At 41.7% G+C, this 21352-nt stretch overlaps 1 long non-coding RNA gene across 1 annotated transcript in view; it reads right to left on the bottom strand.

The window, feature by feature from the left end:
- LOC148758317 (uncharacterized) overlaps positions 1 to 21352 on the bottom strand; it is a 191534-nt gene that overhangs the window by 57116 nt on the left and 113066 nt on the right. The gene's annotated exons all lie outside the window — the stretch shown is intronic.

The raw sequence follows: 21352 nt of genomic DNA, 5'->3' as shown, positions 1-21352 counted from the left end.
GGGAGGCAGTTTAGGAGTCTCCCCTCTGTGGGAGCTATGACTGAAGCACGGACAGAAGGAAAGCCAGCAGCACTGGCTGGGACAGGCAGACAGGGGTGTGAGGAACCCGAGATCTCAGCTGGGACCCAGGCAGGACATTGTATGACTTTGGAATTAAGTCAAGGCTCACAGTGATGTCACTTCAGAACATTTGGGTAAATGCACATGTGACAAGGTGACTTGAGGACCTACAATAAAGAATGTGGTGTTACAGAACAGAGGAGACACTGGAACGTGTCCTGGACCGACTCATCTATTATTTTTCCCTCTGGCATGGCTGCCCTCAGGCTAAGGGCTAAGCCACGTTTGAAGGGAGCCTTCCAGAAAACAAGGCCTCCCCATCTGTGCGCAGCTGTTCTCTGCAGCCTCTCCACCCTCCACAGAGGTGGAGAGTCACCTCCATCAGTCCGTAAAGGTGGACCGACTGAGCTCAGACCGTTACAGGACTACCACTAACCTCAGCTGCAATGGCGGCCTGTCTGGGTTGTCTCTGGGACTCACTTGCACCTGAGCGCGGTGGGTTGCATGTTCAGAGAACCCCAGGGACTCAGCCTAACCAGCCTTGGGGCACATGATCAATGAAACACCCTCTGCAGAACGAAGCAGGCATAACCCTGAAAGCAGACTGCTAAGGCTAGTTCTGGAACTCACCATTCCTGCGTTTCCTGCTAAAGATATCTCCACTTCAGGTTCAGCACAGTGTATTAGTGGGGCCTGGGGTGAGCTCCCCTCAGCTACCTCCCCAGGAATGTGGGTGTCATGGTGACCTGGACACGTGGCTGAAGAGAGGAAGCCCTCAGCCCAGCGAGGGCTCTGAGTCACCACCTGAGTTCCTGGGTCTCAGGTGACTCCTGGAAGCAAGACCAACAGAAGCCCATCCCTGGGAAGAATCCTTTCGCCAAAGTCTCTCCACAATACAACCGCAGGTGATTCACCTATGAGTCACTGAGCAAATAAAAAGAGGTCACATTTGTAAAATGCTAGATACAGCACCAAGAACATAGTAGGTGTTCAGTAAAGGGTGGGCAGGAATGTAAGGGAAGATTTTAATAGAGAAAATTGGTCTTGGCTAAGTCCTGGAAGGACCTACTACTATGTTTCCCCAAAAATAAGACCTAGCCAGACAATCAGTTCTAATGTGTCTTTTGGAGCAAAAATTAATATAAGACCCAGTCTTATATTATAGTAAAATAAGACCAGGTCTTCTATTAATTTTTGCTCCAAAAGATGCATTAAAGCTGATTGTCCGGCTAGGGCTTATTTTCAGGGAAACACGGTAGCTACTTGCATCACAGGTGAGTTTTCCTGAATATGAATAATTTTATCTCAATACTTAACAGTGACTTGGGTATCGTAGCTCCCTCCTCCAGCATTAAGCTCTCCCATGTGGCGAGCGAAGTTTAGGAGAAAGCAGAGAGCAATCACCGTGGTGACCTGCACAGGGATTAAAACCCCTCTCTGTGAGTCTCCTGTCCCCTCTCTGGGGAGCACTCACGGTGACATCAGAACGCACCCAACGTGGCAGATGGATGGTTACGTAGATAAGGAGATAACAGTGGACAAGAGGCAATTTGGAAGTGCTCAGCATGTAGATGGCTGCTGTGGACTTAGGAGTGTATGCGTTATCCAGAATATATAAATTGGGTGGAAAAGTGACTCTGACATGGAGGCAAGCACGAATAGTTCAGAGGCATCCTGCAGAAAAGTGGTTCATAAGGGAGACGGAAAGAGGTAAGTAGAGGAAAGAGGAAACGCCAGCGTTGCGTGATGCCATGGAAACCAAGGTCTGTTGGCAGGTGCCAACACATAGGGGCAGGCAGCAAGGTCACCTGTCACAATTCCACCCTCTCTGAAAATCTCCCCAAGTGGAGTTATTTCTCCAGGGAGTGGGGATTCCAAGGGGTCACATGTCACTGACATTTATTATGTCTATAAAACTATTTTATCAGCAATTTTATAGAGACAAAATTCTAGGAGGGTTCTAAATCAAAGTCCAAGTGATGGCCTCTAAATTCACAGTCTACATGAGATGTGCTGTCGTACGATACACAAGGCGGCTCTTTAGGCCGATAGCTTTAGAAGAGAGTGCTTTGGGTTTGACCTTGAAGTCCAGATGAAGACGGGCCACTGGGATCAACAGTGATAACTCATTCTGCATGAGCCTTGGTGTTCTGAAAAATCTCCTTCAGGAGCCAAATTCATAATTTAACACCACTGTGGAGACCTGTCTTAAAACATCGGCGCGCATGCACACGCACACACACATACACACACATGTTTTGATGTAATATACCTCTGTCACTTCCCTGATGAGAAGAATGTTAAATATTTCTTTTGATTTCTTCAGTTTCTCAAAGACAGTCTTCTACAATTTCCTGTTTAAATAAACTATGACTTCCGCTTTCCCTGTTTCATAAATTACCGAATCATGCACTGGACAGAGTGAGAACTTGTAACTACAGAAGCAACGAATGAAAATTTAGTTTTTATCTCCCTCCTCTCACTCAGTAGGGTAAAAAGTTAATTGACAATATCTGTGCTTAAAACATGTTAGTGTTACAAATGATATTTTTATTAATTTTTCCTTATTATTTTTGAAAAGTTTATCATCTTTTTTAGCCTGTGTTGCTAGGTATGTGGTACTACTAAAATAAAAATATGGTCTAAACAATGAGAGAATTTGGGTTCTTGCATATCACTTATTTTTTTCTATTGAACACACACACACACACACACACACACACACACACACCTTAATTCAGACTTCAAACTGGTTTTGGAAAACCAACTTGTTTTAGACTGCTGAGGGGGTAATCTGTCCGCTGTTCCCGTCCCAGTTCACCCATCTCTTCAGAGACCTAGCCAATCACTACTTTAGCCGTGGATCCAGAATAATGAATTCTTGCCCTTCATGCACAAAGCATCACTTTGGCACAAGTAACTTGTATACTCCTGTGTCACATGACCACCCGAATTCTTTGATCCCAGTATCTTGGCATCCACAGTGGCCGCCAGTGTATGACCCACTGCCCAGTTTCATTTCAGAATGAGAGGAAGAAATAGTGTTTTTCTGTCGGTGAACTCCGACATCATACACCACCGCACCTGGCCCTGTAAGTTTAGAACAGGTTTCTATGAACCTGCTTTCCCAGTAATGAAAGGAAGGCCTCATGCGTGTCAGGATGCAGCATGGCAGAACCCCACAATGGGGTCTTTTGGACTCAACAGAGAGCAGAGAGCACCAGGTGAAGGGCTGGGGATTAGAACCAGAAAATACATGAGGTTTGAAGGCTGGGTGTGTGCCTCGTCCCCAGTGAAGGGACATGTCTTCCTTGATGGGGACATGTCGAGGCCCTCAGCTCTCATGCGCTAAGGGGACAATAACACCTTTACCTGGGGGGTAAGAATTTCATGAGATAAAATGACAAAGTGAAGGAAGAATGTGCAGCACGGCATTTATTACGCACACGATGCAAAATGGGTATATGTGGCCTCGTCTCTGTTTTGTTTCATAGCTAGAGTGACTTCCAGGGATGCCAGGCTGATCGAGGCAAAAGATATGACCACCGAGCGGCAGTGGCACATACCTGGCTTATTTTGGGGTGCTTTGACAGGTGCTTGAAATGCAGAGGAAGTCCCTCCAGCATGAGATCTGGGGTGGTGGGGATACCCCCAGAAGGGGAGGAGGGCAAGGGGGGTCCAGAGGCGGGGAGGATTGGAGAGGGGGCTCACAGTCTGGGTGATGCCCCCTCAGTGGCCAGGCACGAGTCTCTGTGTCAGACAGTGTTGGAGGGCAGAGGGGGCTTGGGCTCTTCATGGCCTGTGGGTGTATCTCACCTGTGGCCAGTAGATGGCGGGTGCAGTCCCATGAGGTCTGCAAAGTCAGTGGGCTCTAAAATGGCTGAAAATCTGCTTATCTGGACTACATTTCACATAATTGGATGTGTGAGAGTTGAGTTTGGTGCCAGTGGGCTTTTGAGCTAATAGGTACCAGTCTGCTGTGAAGAAGTACACAACACAGGACCAATGCACAGAGCCCATCCCAGGATCACTTATGTAACAACTACTGTCAAGAGGGAAATAAAATGAGACAGCGACAGCATGAGTTTCCTGTGCTGTAAAGCTTACAGTTTGAATTATAGCATATAGACAGACACACGGTTATGTATACGTTGTTTCCTTCCACAAATGATTTACGTGCCTTACAGCAAAGACAACAGACAGTACGGCTGAATGAAAGGAAGCTCAGAGGCAAAAGTTAAAAATCTCACATGACCTTATGCTGTTTATAAAAGCAAAGCTTTGTTAGAATGTATGAAAACTGGATGCTGTCACTCACAATGCTTTTGCGATGGAAATATTTGATTGACGCAATCCCTGATCCCCCAAGGCTCCAGTGCAGCCCAACCAATGAACGTGAGTGACGGCACCGGCCCCCACATAGGCCACCCCCTCTTCTGGAAGCAGCTTCCATCTGACACCAGTGTTATTAACATTTGTAGTATTACAGTTTAGAACAGGTTTTAACTAACTGAAAGCATGAAGTCATTTTTAGCCATCTTAGGGGGAAAAATGTTGTAAAAGAAGGTCAAGGACTATATACGTGTGTGTGTGTGTGTGTGTGTGTGTGTGTGTGTGTGTGTGTACATTAGAGCGATTTTGGTACATGGGGTTATTATACCTTCGTTGGTTACTTGACATTCTAAGAGAACATCACGACTCCATGCTTACATTGCAGTTTGGCATCTACAAGAAATGGCCACAAGGTTTTTTTTGTCTCTATGGGAATAATGATTCAATGACATATGTCTAAAACAATTACTTCTTCTTAAAAGTTGGTAAAACTTCTTCAAATTTAAAAATACCTAATTTTGATACTATTAAATATGGGTGCCTGTGCTTTAAAAATACCAAGCTTCTCTGAACTTAAATACCACTTTTCTGAAAGTCGTTCGTTTTCCATACTCTTCGTGCTGCTTTTGGGCATCTAGCCTCTTGCTGTGAGTACTTGGGAGACTAACCCAGCCAAGCATGACTTTTCAATAATTTCAAGACCTCCTCACTGACTTTGAGATGTCTCTGCTTATATTCCCTCTTGTTGAATAAAAATGATATCAAGATGGGCCTACTATTTATTTTCTCCAAAGTAATCCAGTTCCTTCACTGGAACAATAAGTCAGTCTACCTCCAGTTTCATGGTTTATCTACTTAGGATTTGTCTAAATTGTTTTCACAGTGGAAAAAAGAGGGCCAGGTTTCCAGTGCAGAGCAATATAATAAAATCCTATTTCTGAAAACTGCAAGAGGCTGGACAAGGTCAGTGGGTACCAGAATTATTTTGAGCTATGGGCTAGAAGATATAAGATCCTTTCTAAATTCTTACCTTTGCACAATCTATTTGCAAGGACCTACAAGAGGGTCAGAACAGTAAAAGAAAATAATAATGACTGTCCCAAAATATCACAAATTTCACTTAAAAGCTTGGGAGAAGCAGAGGACATTTTAATGCCCATCAAAGTAGCACTTGCTGCTTCTCATCGCAGAAGCATTGCCCCCTAACCAGTGTGGCTGTCCTACTATTTGTACCACCCTGGTCACTGCTGGTTGCTTTACGCTAACAGGCAAAGCTTCAATGAGCCCAGGCCAGCAGTCTTTCCTGGCTGGTTCTGAGTTTCTCATATTAATTTCCATGTTACTTGAGGTTGATGTATGCTAATGTTATTCTAAATCTAATAACCATATGTTTATAGAGTCGCGAAGATGAGTACTATGAGTTAATAACATAATACAATACTCTAGAAAATTGCCGACGCAGTATGAAATACCAGCTTATGTAATTTTCACCGACTTGCTTTGACTACATGAAGGATCCAGATGCTGACATGAGCAAAACTAACTTATAACTGTGTCTCAAAGGTCACATTGTTTGTGTATCACTCGCCCTTCACATCTCCGTCTCTTCCTCTTGAAACCTGCGATAATCCCTACAGGAAACTGGTGAGGCAGTGAGATGCGAGGTTCAGAATTGTTCTGAGAATATGCATTGCCCACGTGCAGTTATTGGGGCATAACCTTGATCTTCCTTTCTGAAAATTCCACAGAACTGCTCAGCGCAGGCACAAGAGTTACAAACCTTTTCTCTATTATCCACTCAATCATCACATAAACCCAAGTGGACGGTGTAGATTTTCAGTCACGGGGTAGCTTGTGAAGGCCCAGTAACCGGAGAAGGTGCTCGCTGAGACAACAGGGCACAGTCTCCTCAGGAGTCCATACACTTGTGGGGACCAAAGGGGACAATTGCAGTGTCACCAACTGCTGTACTGGATCCAACATGAGCAGAGGCGTTCAGCGTGAGAGGCTCATAAACTTGTCTACAGAAGGGAAGGGGACGTTCATGACCCTATGTCTGAGGTCTGTGTTACCTACTAAAGCCCAGAGTTCGTCATGAAGAGAAGGAAACGTTCTCAGCAGTACAAAGGCACCCGTGCCCCGGACGTGGGCAGAGGATGCTAGGGCCGGTGGGGCGGAGAATATTCTGAATAAGCTGGGCTAGCACTGGCTTACCATGGGCTCGAGGGCTGCTCTGCATGGGACTGCGAACTGCAGGCTCCGTCCACAGCCCGGGAAGGAACACGGCCTGAAACATCATCCTGTGGAGGCCAGAGCGCAGTACTGACTGAAGCCACGGGAAAGGAGATGGGAAACGCAGGCGGGCGGGAAAAGAAGCCGCTGCTCCAGTCATGCACAAGAGAGACGAGGGCGCAGCAGAGCACAGAAAAACGGGTGAGTTGGGCTCATCGCTCCAAAGCGAATCAAGAGTAATTCGTACCTGAGACAGGAAGATTTATTTGTTTACTATATCATAAATTACAAAAATGAGCTAGCAATTTAGCACATGGTGGAAAGTACTCACTGGGCTATGGCAAATACCTAGAGATACTTCAGTACTCTAGCTACCATGTAAAAAACGTAAACATCTTCTTACCAGGATGCTGTGTGAGTGTGAGTGTGTGTGAGTGTGTGTGTGTGTGAGTGTGTGTGTGTGTGTGTGTGTGTGTGTGTGTGTGTGTGAGATCTGGAGTGAAAATAACTTCTGAATAGCAACCTGATGAAGGAAACCAGAGAACTTTGGGTGCCTGCACAGTACAAGGTACAGATAAAACGCGGTGCTGACCTAACACTTGCTATCGGGAACTCTTTCTCAGGCCGGCGTCAGGGCAGTCTGAGCATTTCATGGCCACGATACACGGACTTTCCTGAGGCCACTGGATGGAGATTTACACACCACAGCTTTGTAGGTCTCTGCAATCAGACCTGTCTTGTGTGGGAGAAGACGTCGGCTTGTGTGGCTCCCTCTGAAGGCCAGTCGGCCGTGCTGCCACCTATGACTTGTCACTTCCCTGCCTTCCACACGCATGGCACCCACATCACTCTGGGGCAGTCCATTACAACCGCCTCCTGCGGCCCCGCCCCACCCTGATTCCCTTTTTATCCTCTCTGGGCTCCAGGATTTTAGAAGAGGGAGATTCCATTCCTGTCCACGAAATGTATCTTTCTTTGAAAAAAAAAAACCCCGCAACAGAATGATATAGGAATGATGTAGCCCCTTGCTAACTGCTGGAAAGTTCAGCTCTGCTTCTTATCAATATGCTGAAGAGCACACTGACCCTCCAGCACCCCCAAAATGGAGACAGGAGGCTCTGTCATGATAGCGGCTGGAGCCCGAGGCAAGCTTCCCTGGCCTGGGGGAGGATAAAGCCAGTAAAGGACTTGCAGTGCTGCCCCTGGTCTGTCCCCTACCACGTCTCTAGTGCAGCCAGAGCTGGTGCCAGGTCGCCTGCCACAGGCAAGGCCCTGCTCTCAGCCACGGCAGAGTGGACAGTCCTGGATAGGGTGCCACTTACTCAGCTCCACTGCTCAAAGTGTGCCCGTGTGGCTTGTCCTGGTACCTCTGGCTCTTCTGCCAGCATCACCCACAGAGAGCTCACAAAATGCCCATTTTACCGATGTCATAGTCGCACACTTAATAATGTCATCGATGCCATAATGTCACTCTAGACTAAGAAACCCGTTTACGTCTAAGGACTGCTCAAGAGTTAGCCAGCAGGCCTGCACTGCTCCAACCCTGCACACTCGAAAGAAAAGTCCGTCTCAGGGCTCCCCCCTGTCTGAGTCCCAGAAACAGCAGTGTGACCAGGTAAGGCAGCCTGGCAATGGGGTTCATGACGAGTGCCTGTGTTGTGACCTGCGAGGCAGAGATCTGAACAGCTGGAATCAGTCATGGAGCTGCTGCTTACAGCAGCATTCAGGGGCCTGACCCCAGTGCGAGCCCTGAGCGCCCAGGCTCCGCTGAGCCTCCCTTGCTGAGACAGGTAACCACATCGTGTCCAGCTCACTGAGGGAACTCCCGGGAGCTCAGACTGGGTTTCTCCTGGACTTTCCTCTGCTGATTTTAACCCATAACCCTCCAGTGTGGTGAACTGTAGCGGTGAGTGTAACAGCTTTTGATGACTCTGTGAGTCCATCTGGTGAATCATCGAGTCTGAGGGTGCTCATAGGGCCCTCTCACCCAGAACTATACATACACCTAAGGACAGCTACTGGCTAACAGCGTGTCTGCTAAAGGAACCCCTCTGCACCACATGCTGTCTCACCTGAAAGCACCCTGTTTCAGAACAACAGCCTGAACTAGTCGACTCAGCTAATGTGCCGTGTGGGGGTAACGCCATGCGGACTTTGGGCCCTGCCTCCCACACTGTGGAGCCTGTCCTGATGTCACATCGTCACGCTTCTCTCCTCTGTAGCTAGAATACTTGGGTCTAGAAATGGAGGGATGGCGGCAGAATTAGCCCTCTCCTCATAAGTATGTGCCCCAGTTGTGTAATCAGTGATTACATCCTTAGGACCTCTGGATAAGGATCCTTTTCCTTCCCACTGGGAGAATATTTCCACCAGGAGTCAGTGATGTCCCCACAGACCATGAGCTGTGACTGCCATCTCCTCATGTGTGTTCTTCAAGGTGATGGCTTAGTAGACACAAACAGAAGAGACTACACTAGCAGGAGACACTGACCAGGATTATTCTCAGGGGCTTGTTAAATAATGGTACCCACTAGTGATAATGGGAATAAACAATTGCAGCAACCAGTGCCCGCTGAGGACAAGACGCCGGGCCCAGCTCCTCAGAGGAGGTCTGAGTGACCCTGTCAGAAGAGCAACCTAGACCAGCTGAGATGGTGATTACAGATGAAGGATCTAGAAGAAATGGGAGAGGAGGTAAGTCATGAATACCGTCAGCTATGGCAAAGGAGACTGTTATTTGCATGTTTTAACCCTTGATACTAAGTGCTTCTGAGAGACTGTAGCTGGTCAGTAACTGAAGTCTAATCGGAAAAGTGAATTTACATTACATACGTGGGGATGTCAACTATTCCTGCGGCAGCCTGGGCCGGACAACTCTGCTGCTTGCATCTCATGCTCTTGGTCTCACCTCTGACAGCGGCTGTGGCCGTGGTGGGACTTGCAGCAGACTTGAACTCGCTTCCTGCTCAAAGCCTCATGTGTGTACAGTGCATCTTAACTTTCTTACCCCACAGAGCTGAAGTTCAGAATCGTCAACATGCACAGGCCAAAATGAGATCCCAGGCAAAAGTAAGAGGGCAATCCTTCTAGAACCCAGTTGACCGACAATAGGACATAATAACCAAGATTTTATACCAGTGAGCATGCTGAAGAAGGAACCAACTGGCAGATGATACAGGTGAGGAAATGTCTAATGACAGAAATCAGAGTGAAGCTGGTTAAGAATGAAAAAATACTATGAGGGGGAGGAGGAACACTGACTGCAAAGATGAACTACTGATGAGTTTTGGGAGTCCCCTTCCCCCTCCACCTCCCCTCCTGACCCTTTAACACAAGGGTCAAAGAAAATGTATCTGATATAGTTGGTGAAAGCCTTGCTGCAAACCTTATTGCTAGCACGTAACACTTGTTCTCTAAAGTTTTCATGTAGTGTGATCGTAGCACAGCCATGTGTCGCTTCAGGAAGGGGCTCTGCTCTGAGAAACGCCTCCTTAGGTGACTTCATCACTGAGCAAACATCACAAGGAGGCATGCTTACAAAGAGTGTGCATCACAAAGCGTGTGCTTACACACACCTGATGGTGTAGCCTGCTGCACACCTGGGCTGGCTGGTAGACGACCATCATGTACGTGGCCTGGCATTCTCTGTGACGAGGTCATGAGGTACCTGCCTGACTATACCCAGTGTGAAGTGCTCACATAAAATTCCTCTACTCAGCGGACACTTCATTTGCACTAGTGTGGGACATGTTTTTAATGCTGACTTGTGATTCAGGTATCCATCTGTTGCCCATTATTTGGCAGTGACTCTGATGGATGGAGCTGTGAGTTCAAGCATGAGTCACATCCTCTAGGTGTTTTCACGCTGGTGGTGAAGGGGTGAAGTGCAATACAGTTATAAGTGCTGTACGACAGGTGTTCACAAGGTCTAATTCAACGGATTCTATGTCATATCATTACCTTGTCCATTTTCATAAACAGCCTGCCTCCCACCCCCGGCGTTCTTGTTAACACAAAGAAGAGACAAACTGGTGTAGCCTGAACATTTTCTGCCATTCACGCCTTAAGCAAAACCCAAAGCAGAACACTTTGACTAGGATTTACATAAGTCAAAACTATCAGCTTTTACCCAGCGACCCCTATGCTCCGTTATCCAGACCTCCGCGACCCTTAAGAGACAATGGAAGTGACTTAATGAAGGTCTCCTTACTTGTTCATGTCACCACATGCAGCTTCCTGAGTGCAGTCGTCCTCGATGCTATTAACTGTCCCAACCCAGCATTGGAAAGTGTGTAGTACATGGAAGCTGATGAACACATGTTTATTGACTACATTAATGAACAAATCGGCAAACGAACAAGTTAATAGTTCCTTGGCCTAGAGCATTCGATGATAAGCGCTAAAAACATCCACAAGGAAATATGGAATATCTCAGCATAAATGTCAACTTTTGTGTCATCATTCCATGTCCAGTATAAAGTCAAAATTATAGGAGCCATTAATGAAAGCTAAGAAAAAATGATGTGGAAAACATTCTAATGTAAAGGAGCTTACATTATCCCTAGGTAACAATTCAGGGCTACAGAGGGCTAAACAGTCCTTAACACTGGGGAAAAGGGAGAATGACCATCAGCTACAATGGATTTGTACAAAGCTCTCTCACTAAGTGGGGGGCCCAGAAAAGTTTCTCTAATATTGACTAATATTTCTTAGTAATATTGATTCAGAAACTGTGTCCTTCAAAACCAAGGGTAATTCTGATTGCTCACAGTGCTCTAAATGCTTTCTAGGGGTTAATTTATGGAGTGGGTGTCCTTCTTTTCCCCAATTCTACTTAGCAAAAAGCTGAGTTACAGAAATAGGCGAAAGCTCCCACAGCCAGGAAGCGACAGCTTTGGGATGCTAGCCTATGAAGTTCAGCACCAGGGCCAGCTCTCAGATACCATGACCGCCCACTCGGTGACCTCAGAAGCACACAGTTTATCCCCATCCCATAATGACCAAGCATAAGGGCAGACAGTCAGATTTGCTAGTGGATTTACTGGCCAGAGTAATCACAGATTTTCAAATAGCTCCTCTGCAATGTGCTTTAATATTACCGGCATTCCTTCTAAAGCCTATATACCATTATTGTTTTGAAAAGTATTCAACTACCTTAAAACACGTAGGCGGAGAAAGAAAGGCAAATAAATAACCAGCACAATGCATAAACTATTGTTTAGACGTATCATGATACATGACCCAAAGCTGCAACTTCAGGACCAGTTTCAAATGAAATGTAGCTTCTTTTCTTAAGTACCTCTTCTTGTTCTGCCAGATGTATTATCAGCATTAATTCAGGTCTTGGTATTTGTTTATAAACATTTATCTTGTAATGGAAAATTTAAATAGAGATCAGCCCTGATGCATTGAACATCTAACGGCTTAAAATTGCTTTGTAAAAATCGGCGATTTATCCAATTAGTTAAATAACATTCTTAGAGCTGTGCAAAGATTTATTGACTTTTCCTATTTCAGATATTCATGAAAACAACGTTCAAAAATACCTATTTGTAAACATTTTAATCACGAGATCTATGCCATTACTTGGTGATGGGCTGTGGGAGGAATATTAAGTCGCCAAACACTAAATCATCCTTAATAGCTAAACACAACCATTAGCTTTTATCTTCAAAGTCAATTTTCTTCCACTACATTTGCAGGGAGAATTCTAAGAAGGAAAATGCTAAGCAGTTAGAGCATCAGCTACCTTTAACCTTGCAGAATTGCTTTAATAACCCCATAGCTATGGGGCAATAATCTACATAAAATACAACAAAACTCATTAATCCCCAGTTGCTGGTTATAGAAAACTAATTTTTGTTCATTCCATAGTTTTGAAGACATCACTCAAAGACTCTTCAAAGGAGAGCTTTATTATGAATAATATGACGGCTGCAGAAGAAATGATTTTTCCTGCAGCTGGTCATGCAACTGACAAATGAATCAAAATCAGAAAATTAATAAGCCTGAGAGTAACAAGAACATAATTAAGTACAGAGGTTTGAGTTAGCATAACCATTGTAAATATAATTACTATATTGAAGCAGAAACACAAAGAGCAAAACTTGGAGATGAAACGAAAGTGTGGTTTTGTTTTTACTTTGATGCTTTTCATGAAACAAGCATGTGTAACGGTGAGCTGGATGAGGCAACGTAGGCAGAAGGAAGCAAAGGAGACGAGCAGGCCCAGGAGGCCCTGACCATGCAGCACGAAGACTTGGGAGCTGCGGGCTTTGGTCCCAAGTGAGAGTGAGCAAAACACAGTCTGAATATGCACTTGAGAAAATATGTGCTGGAATAAAATTAACTCCAGCTAACAGCTAATAGATTTTCTAAAACTCTACTTAGCAAATTGATACAGGAAAAAAAAGCAATTATAACAACAAAAATTACAGAAAATAAAGCAATTATAATTTAAAAAGAAAAAATATGGGGAAGTAGGGATACAGAAGATGAACATGCAATTAATTTATTCAGTAAATGTTTGGGGACAACATATCAAATATTTTCATGGGAAAATATAAAAAAAACTTTTGATAAAATTTGCTGAGCAGGCTCAACGTGCTCTGCAAATTGCTATGTGCTTTTGAATTATAAGTACATTTTTATTACAAAATTTTCAAACACCTTCCCCATGGTTGGGTCTCAGCTTTGGCCAACCGGCCTAGTGTGGCTGAAGGAGACGTGTCCAGAACAGAGTATCAGACCTACACCGATGGGGTGCGGGGTGACAGGAACATATATGGAACCGTGCGAATGATTCTGGTGGCCCAGAGATTAAGCACAGAGAGAGAAAGTGTATAAGTAACTATACCAACCATAACAGGAACCAGGCTACCTACCAAAGATGGTACAAAATATGGAAATGGATATGGTTAGGGTCAACCTTGTGGTTGTTAATATTTATATAAGAACACATACAGAAACAGACACAGATGTGTATGTGCATGAACTTGCTTTCCAGCTCTGGCTGCTGGAAGGAACTGGCAGTGATGACACCTCAGTAGCACAGAGTCAGTGACCCTTGACACCGGGGATGGACAGAGAAAGCACAGGATGCGTCTGGACAGTTGGTTGTGCCAGGATATAAGGAAGTGCTCAAAGGATGATGGGACTTGTCAAAAGGACATACAGCTAACATGAGGAATTTCCCACTGGCCAAGTCTGGGAAATACTGAGCTCCAAAGTAAGTAATGAATTGTGACACGTGGAGTTAAATAGGAGTCTATGAGTTCACAGTGATATAAATCAATACACAGGGGCAGAGGTGAGCTCTACCTTACAGCAGAGTACAAAGTAATATACATAAATGGGATGGCAGAAATAGAAAGCCACCATTTGGCTACCGTCACAGCGATAATGGACTCAGGGAAAGAATTGGCAGCAAGTGCTAAAATTAATGGATGAAAGTTTGATGTAGAATAGGATACTTATACAGTGTCAGATAGCTTCCACTTAATTTGAATTATTAATTAATGAGTAGAATGTAATTATTAATAAAATTTCCAGCACAGAAAAACCAAGACATCATAACACAGTGAAAAACAACATCACCACAAGCAGAACAACGCAGCGTCATGTTTTCTTGATGAAATGTACTTCTGCCCAAAATGCATAAACCAGGAGGAAACACCAAACAGACCCAAATTGAGGGACATTGTACAAGGAAAAGAGCCTGCAGTGATCAAAGTATGAAAGTAATGAGAAACAAAATAAATCAACCAATAAAGATAATTGTTTCTGATGGAAGGAGACTAAAGACTTAACAACTAAATAAAATACAGGATAGGATTGTGAAAAACGATAAGAAAACTATTAAGATGGTGAAATTTACATGAGTTCTGTGGATTAGATAGTAATATTAATCTTAATTTTGATTTTTGTACTGTATTTATGTATCAGAGTGTTATTTTATTTAGGAAATAAGTGTAAGCATTAAGGGATGAAGTGGCAACATATTTTCAACTTACTTTGAAATGGTTAAGAACTATGTGAGAGAGAGATTAGAGAGAGAGAATTTGCAAACATACACAAAAATAAAAGGAATAATACAAGTCAATGTCCTTCACCCAGATTCAACAAATAGCAGTACTTTTCCACATATCTTCATTGCTTCATTCATCCATTCTGTATTGCTGAATTATTTTATAGAAATTCCCACATCGTTTATCATTTTACATATGGACATACACATATACAAATTACTGTAGTCAAAATATAGAAAAGCTTAATCACAAATCTTCCTCATGTCCCCTATTTGTTGACACCAATGTCCCACCCCCATCCCTCTGCCAGAGCCCCGCTGTAGCTACATAGAGCCTTAACATTGGGAAGAATGATCCCTCACACTTTGTTGTCTTTTTCCTAATTTTTGTGGCTATTCCAAGGATTTCCCATTACATTTAAATTTTGGAATGAACTGTCTTTGTCTAAAAAACAAAAAACCTTGCTGAAATTTTCAAGGGAATTGCATTAAACCTATAGATCAATTTAGGGTGAATCGGCATCTCTGTGTGTCTTCCCATTCACAGACACAGTGTGTCTCTCCTTTAACTTGGGCCTTCCATTTCTTTTTCATTTTGAAAATTTTATTAGAGAGATCCTGGACATGTTGTCTCAAATTCATACCTAAGTATTTTATTTTTATTGCAGCAATTGTAAATGGTATTGTTTTTTGTTTGTTTTTAATTTGTTTGCAATTGTTTGTTGTTAGTACATAAAAAAACAATTAACTTTTGTGTGCTGTTCATTCATCTCATGACGTTACTGAACTCACTAATTCTAGGAGTTTTGTTTTCTTAATTACTTGGGATATTCCATGTAGACTAGCCAGGCCATCATCTGCCTTCTTTTCCAGACTGTATGGCTTTACTTTTTCTTGGCGTATTTCAGTGGCTAGTATTGTCAGTATTGTACTGAATGTGGGCAGAGAGAGCAAATACAACTGCCATCTTTCTGATCATTGAAGGGAAGTCTTTCACCATTAAGTTTGATGTTAATGGCAAGTTTTTTATAGATATTTTTTATGAGGTTGAATAAGTTTTCCTTTATTCCAAATTGTTAAAGTACGTAAACCAGGAGCCATTAGATTGAGGTGCCTCTAAAACCTTGATGAGCAAACCGAAACCTAAGCCAGTGTCAATTCCTACCAATGCCTCAAGGTTCAGAAATTGAAACCAAAGAACAACCAATCACAAACAGCCAACTAGGTTTTCCCAAATAAAGCAAGCATTTAAGCTACTGCCAATCAACTCGTTTCCTGCTTTGCTTCCACATCTGCTCTATAAAAACCTCTCCCCCAAGATACTGTGGGGGGAGCATTCCTAACGACTTTCAGGTTAGCGCTGCCCAATTCAAATCAATTTTTGTTCAAATAAACTCTTGAATATTTTAATGTGCCTCAGTTTATCTTCTAATATAGTGTATGGAACTTTTTTAATACCAATGGATGAATTTTGTCACATGCTTTCTCTGCTTCAGTTTATATTATAATATGATTTTCCTTCTTTACATGTTGATATGGTGCATTACAGTGATTGATTTTGGAATATTGAAACAACCCTGCACACCTGGAATAAATCCCACTTTGTCATGTGGCACTATTCTTTTTATACATTGTTGGGTTTATTTTGCTAAAATTGTGTACAAGAATTTTGCATTTCAGTTCATGAGAGATATTGGTCTAGATCGTTGTGTATGTGCTGTCTTTTTCTATCAGGTTTTGATCTCAGAGCCATACTGGTTTCTTAAAATGAGCCTCTGCTTGTACGTTCTTGAAGATATTTTACAAAATTGGAGTTAACGTCTTTGAATGTTTGGTAAATTATCCAATGAATTTCAGTGGGCCTGAATACAGTTTTTTTGTGATTTTTTAAATTATGAATTCAGTTTCTTTATTATTATAAGGCTATGTAAATTACATTTAATATTTAGTGAGTTTGGGCGGTTTTTGCTTTAAGAATTGGTCCAATGGTTGTAAAATTTATGTGTGTAGAGTCATTTGTAGTATTTTGTTATTATCATTTTGATATCTGAAGTGATATCCCTTGTTTCATTCCTGATATTAGTAATTTGTGTCAATTTTAATACTAGTCTTTCTAGAGATTTGATAATTTCATTAAGAACCAACCTGTTGTTTCATTGATTTTCTTTTTTCTTGTTTTTCTGTTTTCAATTTCATTGCTTTCTGCTCTTTTCTTCAGTATTTCCTTCCTTCTGCTCAGTTTGGGTTTATTTCGCTCTTCTTTTTCTAGTTTCTTAAGTGGGAGCCTATGTTATTGATTCAAGACTTTTCTTCTTTTCCAGCGTATGCATTTACTGGTATAAAACCTTCCTCAGCATGGATTTGGCTGCATTCTATGAATTTTGAGTGAACGTTGGGAGAAGATTTGGTCTTACTGTGGAAGAGACTGTGGCAGCTGGCTGGCTTCCATGATGGAGTCAACGCCCTCTAGACAGCACGAGGCTCCACCCTCACCAGCTGCCAATCACCTCACTAACCATACACCCAGGGGCTGGGGTTCACCTCCGACAAGCACAAGCCTATTCTAGAGGAAATAAAAATCTTTGCAGAGTTTAAATAAGTATGTACAACTCCCTGATGAGAAAACCAAGATACTTTTTTTTATGTCTGCCCAGGAATTTAATAAAACAACCTCACCACCTATTTCATTTGATTATAATATTTCAGATATGAAATTAAGCCTTCTGGCATTTTGACCATATTCAGTTACTTTCTCTTAAGGGTTTGGCATTTGGATGGTATTAGTGTTACATTAAATGGAAGGTATGACTTAATTTTCCATCTTCTTTTCTTCAGTAGGTGACAGCATGTGTTACTATCTTTCAACCATCTCTGAGCTGAAGCCATTCTTAGGATTACAGCAATTCTGTGGAGACCCTCTATTTAAACCACACAGGTATCAGCATGTATTGGTGACGGTTCATGTTCATATTTCATAACTATTTGTCTTTACCTTTTCTTGTCCAGCTACTCAGAACATTTCAGCATCCATGCTAAACAGCTTGCTGAGAGCTAAGAAGGTTATTTTTAATTTTTATCTTTGCATCATGCCAGGAGCTAACAGCGAATAAGCAACAATTTATTGCATAAACCTTTCTCAGAGTCAATCAGTAAAGGAGGTAATATCACTGTAATGACTGAAGCCTCTCAGCTGAGCCTTTCCAGCGACTGGGAGTTCCGACCAGCCCGATGGAGACAAAGACGGTGTCACACCCAGGCAGTGAAGCTGTCCCCGGCCAGACACTGGACAGGAGCGAGCATTCCACTCAGAGCTAAAAGTTTTACTTTATTCTTGTATCAGATCTGTATCTTGCCTGTTTATTCGCTACAGACTTACAGGTACCAGACCAGCTGCTTTCCAAAGAGAAAATGTCTTTCCAACAAGCTGAAGGAGTCTGAATAGTCATTTCCTAGCGTGGACCTGGCCACGGCGGCAGCCAGCCCCCCCAGAGCACAGGGATTTTTCTGCTCTGGGAACACGCAGCACTCGGCAGCTGTGCTCCCAGCAGAGAAACTAATTGTTGGTGGTGATATCAGCGAGCCCCCGAGAGAGCTGACTGTAAACTGGAGAAGAGAACTTAGGGCAAGTGGCCCTTAGGCTGGTGGGGGGGGGGGGGGAGGCTGCTTCCAGGAGTCCCCTCGAGACACTACCTATTGACACACTTCTCAGACAGGGACAGGAACAGGGACGACACTTGGTGCTGGGTCCTTTTCTCCACAAATACAGAACCCCAATAAGATTCCTCTTCTGTCGCTTCCAAGTGCTTTGAAAAACTGCACAAAATGTCTAAAATAGACTTTCAGCCTAAGTGACATATATATAAGCATATGTATGTGTATTATATATATATATATATGCATATGTGTGTGTGTGTGTGTGTGTGTGTGTGTATATATATATATTTGACATTCATTTACAATAAACATCTAATATATTTACAGCGAAACCACAAGACTTGAACGAGGTACCTTACCTGACCTGACGGATATTCTAACTGACAGGAACACTCGCTTGGCAGGTCAGTTTCCTGTGACATTTCCCTGAGCCTGTTTGCTCTTGTTGCTTTGGGGGGATTAAGATGGTTTCTGGTATCAATGATTATTTGAAATTAATCATTTATTTACATTTTTAGTTTTTATCTAAAAATATAATCATTATAGAAACATTACATTATGCACAAAAGCAAGTATAATAAGAAAATAGAACCTATTCTAATAACCCAGAAATAAACATGTTATGTATACGATGCAGAAATCTCTTCATGAATGCACAAATGTGCGTGTGTGTGTGTGTGTTATTGTAACTGTTTAACCAGATGGGATCTCTGAGACTATCATACACAACCAGAACATACTTTGTTTTTTTCCACCTATGGAACATTCTTTTGTTTTGAGATACACAGATACACATTTATAGGTGTGAATGGTTACAAAGTATTTTTATTTAAACTCTTACAGAAAAAAATATATTTTTTAAAATTTTCAGGATTATAAAACAATGTGATAAGTGATCTAAAAATATATTTGTCTGTTTCATTAGAGTAAATTGCTGGAAAATCTATTTTGGGGTCCAATGCTTGGAATTCCTTATAACAATTCCTTAGAACTGTTGATATGTACGTAAAGTCTGTATTCCTAAAAAAATTACACAGAGGGTGCCAAAAAATGTATATGCATTTTAAGAAAGAAAAAAACTGTATTAAAATTGTAATATCCAATATGTACCTATAACAAAAGATAAATACAAGTCATGTGTTTACATTTTTTGGTATCCCCGTATATAAATATTCAATTTATCTTAGCCAATCTATTGGATTATCTAGGGTATCAAATTGTACTTTTAATTTATAATATTTTAATATGATTATGTTGATAGTATTAACACAATATCAAATATTATAACTGAACAGTACCTACATATTTACATAAATTCTATACTATTAGTTTGTGAATAGTGATATATGATACTTAGGTTTCAAATGTAATTTTCTCTTGTGAATTGATTGCAAATGTCCTTTGCTGATGTCTTTCTATGGATCTATTGCTTTGCAGATTCACAAGAACTCAAAATAATGAGGATTGTGGCTTTCTGTCTGTCGTATATTTGCTTTTTGTTTCTGTTTGCCATATTTTAACCGTTTTAAAGGTAGTTTAGTTGCTACCATTTTCTGTAGAGAAATTAAAGTATTTATTTAGTCCCATCTGTCCTCTTTGCCTGTTTGAAGTTCAGCTTTCAGTACATGCTTCAACAAGCCTCCTGGTGTCCAGTTGTCACGTGTTTTCCATTATTTTTACAGTGGTCAGTCTGTGGACTCCCCCTGAGTTACTTGTGATGAACTGTGTGATGAGCGAACGAGTCTGCCTTCCATTTTCCAACTGTCCCCACAGCATTTTAGAATCATTGTTCTCCCTCTATCTGGAATGTAGTAAGTGCGCTGCGCTACGGGAGGTTTCCACATACACAGACTTTTGTCTTTCACTGAAGTAAATGCAGGGGGGGCCAAAAAAAAGGTGTACACATTTTAAGAAAGGAAAAAACTGTATTAGAATTGTAATACTAAATATATACCGATAACAAAAGATGAACACAAGTCACGTTTGACTTCTGCAATTACAAGAGGTGCTCAGAGTGGTTCCAGCAGTGTAATTTTAATGCAGTATGTTTCCTTTCCTAAAATGTGCCCACATGTTTTGGCCCCCTTGGTATATGACTTGATCCATTTGTCTGACTATCCTGGAATCAAAACAAAATGTTTTGATGATTGTGCTTTAATCATGTCTAATACAAGTTAAAACAAGTTCTTCTTTGGAAAAGTTTACTTTAGAGGCTTCCAATGTATCTCTCACATTTATTCATCCAGTTAAACTATAGAATCACTGTTGGGTTGACTCTGGGTGATGAACACACAATGGGATTTATAGATGATGTAATACAGAATTGTACACCTGAAATCTATGTAATTTTACTAACAATTGTCACCCCAATAAATTTAATTAAAAAAAAAAGTATTTTAGGAACATTGGGCACATGTTTTGAATTCAGAATCAGAACAGATTGCTCCTCTGTCATTTGCTGCCTTTAATGAGGAATGTCAATAAGAAGAATAAGAATAGTACCTTACGGGTGTGGTGATCATTAAATAATTTAACGTTTATAGAAATTTTAGTGATATCTTCAATAAATATTGAATGGATTCAACAAAACAATTACAGTATTGTGCATGAAATTCATAGATTTTAAATGCTCAGGTACAAGAAGATATCTCTCGGTACAACAGTCTTCACTCATGTATCTGATTACATATTGCAAGTACTGTGCATTTTAAATTATACTTGTAATTACCTTATATTCTTATTTCTATGAAATAGAACCTTTTTCTCATTATACTTTTGAGCTAGTTCTTTAATATAAGTACAATATTTTATTAAAATGTGCCAAAATATTGACTTATTTCTGATTTTCTTTTAATTGTTTCCTGGAGATTATTACACTATTGTTTTTTCAATTGCTGATTTTAACATTTCTTCCATCTTGTTACATTTCTTACTTTTTTTTTAATTTTTCTGCTTAAACTGGATAATTCCATAAAATGAAATGATAATGGTATAAATCACTAGAAATATGGATAGAAATGAGTTATAAGATTTGACCAACCAAGAGGA

The sequence above is a fragment of the Rhinolophus sinicus genome, chromosome 4 (genome assembly GCF_057876585.1).
Source record: "Rhinolophus sinicus isolate RSI-liver-muscle chromosome 4, RSI-T2T, whole genome shotgun sequence".
NCBI classification, from domain to species: Eukaryota; Metazoa; Chordata; class Mammalia; order Chiroptera; family Rhinolophidae; genus Rhinolophus; species Rhinolophus sinicus.
Note: the sequence above shows the minus strand (reverse complement) of the source record. Positions and strands in the feature narration are given on the sequence as shown.